The sequence below is a fragment of the Sinocyclocheilus grahami genome, unplaced genomic scaffold, assembly GCF_001515645.1.
Source record: "Sinocyclocheilus grahami isolate Dianchi unplaced genomic scaffold, SAMN03320097.WGS_v1.1 scaffold1099.1, whole genome shotgun sequence".
In the NCBI taxonomy this organism is placed as follows: domain Eukaryota; kingdom Metazoa; phylum Chordata; class Actinopteri; order Cypriniformes; family Cyprinidae; genus Sinocyclocheilus; species Sinocyclocheilus grahami.
Genome location: NW_015506278.1, coordinates 327,012 through 331,405, shown reverse-complemented (window position 1 = coordinate 331,405; position 4,394 = coordinate 327,012). Strand labels below are relative to the sequence as shown.

The 4,394-nt window shown below is 34.6% G+C and overlaps 1 long non-coding RNA gene across 1 annotated transcript; it reads right to left on the bottom strand.

Annotated features, from left to right (window-relative positions):
* Positions 1–536: 536 nt before the first annotated feature.
* Positions 537–2,881, bottom strand: LOC107566769 (uncharacterized). Its single transcript, XR_001606548.1, has 3 exons — positions 2,863–2,881; positions 693–779; positions 537–646 (listed from the first exon to the last, which is right to left on the bottom strand). It is a non-coding gene; the product is annotated as an uncharacterized lncRNA (long non-coding RNA).
* Positions 2,882–4,394: the final 1,513 nt, after the last annotated feature.

The following is a 4,394-nucleotide window of genomic DNA, read 5'->3' as shown; positions in this document are numbered from 1 at the left end:
AACTCTTCAGCACACAGATCCACCTGAACAAATTTACACAACATGCCACACTGAAGATGAACGGAAGATCATTTAGTCATTTATAGCAAGTCTTTATTGCAAAGGTGCGGAAACTTACTAAGTGTCCAGGGTGTAACTAACCTGAACGATCTTCACATGGGGACTGTATCTGGGTGGAAAACCAAAGTGCAGGATCCAGTTGAGTCTGGCACCCAGCAACACTATAACATCAGCCTGCAATAAAGCTCTATAGCAGAGAGAGAAATGCATCACACCAGTCCATCGAAAAGAGATTTTGGAAAGATCATTCAGATACATATGCACACCTGGACCTGGCTGCAGCAACACAATTAGGGTGGTCATCCGGCAGTACTCCTTTCCCCATAGGCGTGGGAAGGAAAGGGATCCCAGTCACCTCCACCAGCTCCCTGACCTCCTTCTCAGCCCTGGCACCTGCACCAGATCACAGTTCAACATTGTTTTGATCAGTTTCAGCAAGTTACCCTTCATTTAAACAGTTCTATTCTGTTCACCTTTGCCGATGATGATCAGAGGTCTCTGAGCCGCTTTGAGCAGCCTGACAGCCTGTGTGATCTCCCTGCTGTCAGCCTGACTCACAGGAGGAGCAGGACAGCAGGAAACAAACCTAAAAGCCATTTTGCATATTTCAATCTAGTCTACATAAAACTCACCTGACACTGGCCCGGTCTATTTTGGCATTCACCATGTCTCCAGCTATGTCTATGTAGGACGCTCCTGGACGGCCATAAACTTACAGCCTGACAAAAACACAAACAGTCCAACTAATATATAAGAAAGAAAATATAAAAAATAAAATCTAATTTAAAAGATAATAATAAACAGCATCTTAAATGACATTGCATAGTATATAGTATAATCGGCCTACTTTAGAAACATGCTTTTTTTAAGACTTCATTCAATTATCAAACAAAGTTTTATTCACTTTTTTACAAATATTTTGAATTGGCTTCTATTTTTTACATTTTCAGTTTTCATTTAAATTACAGTTTAAGTTTGAGTAATTTTTTGTGCTTCAGTTCTTTTTTTATTAGTTTTATTTAATCTTTTTTTTAATAAAACTCTTGTAGCGAATCAGCTCATGGGGAAATATGAATAATTAACCATAACTAGTTATAATTAACTATTCATATTTTAGATCCACTGTAGATATTTAGCTGACCACTCAGGGTCAACTGTCTTGTCAATTTTAAGAACGTTAATTTCCTGACTACATAAACACATTAAGCCGGTCTAACATACACATACACACACACACACACACATACAGTTGGTATAGGAAAGGGTTAAAGTTTAACTCAGCATAGAAAGAGGCATAAAGAATGGATTTTATGGAACACTTTGCATGTATATTCAACAGATCAAAGCCTTCAGGGATACGTCAGATTCTGAGTTCAAACACACCTTTGTAAAAAGGTGTAACTGATACTTAATGTATCAATTAATAAGACTAAGTTTGATACTTAGCGAGTCTCGGCGGTCTGAAAGAGATTCCTGATGCAAATCTTAAAGCTTCCCGTAGATCTTTGCTGAATTCGGGTCGATGAAAAGAACCAGTTTGAGTCAGAGTCTTTGGTGAATGGAAAGTCGAGGCCGAAAGGCCTGGCACAAGCTTTGGTATCCTGCAGCGTTTTTCTCACATCTTCTTAGCTTATGACCGAACCACTGACTGGGGCGGGTCCCTGGAGCCGGGCCTTTAAGGTCGGAGAAGATCTCCGCCTTTCAAGATGGGCTTGTCCAATGAGCACAATGGAATTTCCGAGCGGGAGGTGGCAATTGCTGGAGGGTTTATGACCCTTTGTTCTCGAAGCATGGTAATTTGCAAATGGACTTAAATCGAAACTATTAACGATTCTCAGGGTGCTAATATATATTGCCTATGTACCACCATATAATATACACGCTTGTTTCGATCATAAGCAGGCAAATTCATAGATACTAAACAAGGTAAGATTACATATAGTGAAAAGGGAGGATCAGGAATGGGTCCCCTCACAAGCATACTAAAATAGTCTAAGAATATCAAAGACAAAATACACAATGACAATAATATACTCAATGGCCTGAAGAAATATGTGTGTTCATTCAAATAACGTTTTTTCTATGAATTAACTAGAACACAGTCCATTTCTACTCTGCTTTTCCTTGGGACAAGAGTGGGCTATCCTTCTCACATTCCTGGGGGGTCATAAAACCAGTGATATCATGATTAGTTGTCATGGTGACCAGAGGGCCTGGTGTTCAGCAGACATCCTGGCATCCAGTTTATTGAGTGAGGGGACTGTGACGATTTGTTAACCTAATGAATAATTGATTTGTTAAATCAAATTAAATTTAGTGTGTCAGATTGGTCGAGACGCTACACTCTATTTCTATTTAGATTTAATTTATTTTTAATTTAATTTATTTTATTTTCATTTAAGCTTTTTTATCTAATATTTATATATTTTATTAATTCTACTATTTTATTTTATTTCAGATTTATTTCAATAATAAATATGTTTTTTTAGTGAACAAAAACAACAGTGAAACAAACAATTTGTCTTTGAACATAACTAACATATCACAGAGCTCAGCCTTTACTTAACATCACAGTAAATGGCCAAATTTGTACATCTCTTTAAACAAGATGAGTCGTCTATATTTTTTCCTCTAAGAGAAACAATTCAAATTTTCATTTTAAATGTATAAATATGCTAAAAATGTACATTTCTAATATGTATATCTGCTAAAAGATTAGCATTTTTTTGTCAACTACCTTACACATGGCCTCAAAACTCAAATTTTGAATTCATAGGGACTTAAAAGAGATTAAATATTTACTTTTTCAACTACGGCTGGTATCATCTCAAGGCTGCTTGGTCGAGCAGAAAACTTGCTATACAGACGACAAGCTTCAACCTGGTGAGGAAAAAGTAAAATGATGAACAAGAGGTGAAAAACAAGAAAGTGGTTAAGAGACACTAGAAAAATAAATACAAATTACTGTTGGTGTTTTCATTGCTTGAATGATTAAAAATACATGTTTGAATCTTAATTTTGAATTTAAATTTTTTTGAATGTATTGCTTTAAAGGATCGATTTATTCAAAGTAGAGTGTATATTGCTGTTTTTGTTCTTCACGTTTGCTTTCCTATGCATCGCTTGAACTTCACTCTCTCTGCCTTCAAGATATGACTGCAGGATCCGGAAAAACGGTGAAAATATTGGACAGGTAAATGACAACATGAATTTAAAGTGCACGTTATTTAAATATTTGCAATCTAAGAAAAAAAGGAATAAATTAAGCTAAAAAAAAAAAAGTTACAAATACACAGTGTCTGAGTAAATAATACACATATAATATCAAGATTCGATTCTGTCTCTGTGATCTTGTCTTTATCCTTTTGTGCCAAATTTGCACTTTTATCACAAACGTTTGAGACTCCAACAACATTTTAAGGCACCGGTGAATAGGGTGAAAAACTGAACAAAAAGATATCATCATACTTCCCCAGTCGATTGATTACACAACAAACAGGTTTTCTAAAGTGTTATGTTTTGCCATTATCTAATTAAATATGCACACATTTCCAGAATATAAATCTGAATGCAGGATAAAGCCAGGTTCAAAACATTATTTTTTTTTGACATATTATAGTTAGATGTTTTTTTTACAAAGGGCATTTTACATCTCTTTTTATCACTCCATAAATCAGAAAATACTGTCAACAGCCATGTTTTTAGGAATAAAATGTTGTATAAGGCAAATGATAAATGAACAAACTTCTATAAAATTTTATTTTATTAAGCTCAAGTTTAGCAGCTAAACCTCGCAGGAGAGGAGCTCTCAGTTAAAAGTACATGTATATTGAGATGAACTGTCTGAACTCTCCTGCACTCTGTCCAAGAAGCAAAAGGCAGCATGTGCTGAACCTTCATGAACCTTTTGAAATGACAAACAACTGAAGAACACATTAAAATGTCAAATACTGGTAGGAGAAATTAAGACACCATTGGTAAGATGTAACTAGGAAAAGATATATTACATAACTCTAATAAAAAAAAAATATATAGGTCACTTATCTGGCTTTTTTTTTTTAAAGACAAAAAAAAAAAAAAGCTACAAAAATGGAACAAAGGTTCACTACTCAATGTAGTTTTTATATACAGGGTTCCTCATTCTATTTCTGTTATTTCATAATATATCAATCAAAGAATAGGGAACACATTCACTATTAACTAAGAGCTTTCCCTAAACAAACTAATACGTTGTAATATATATATATATTACACTAAGAGCAATTATGTACTTTTAATAATAATACATAAATTATATATAGTGGGTACGGAAAGTATTCAGACCCCCTTAAATT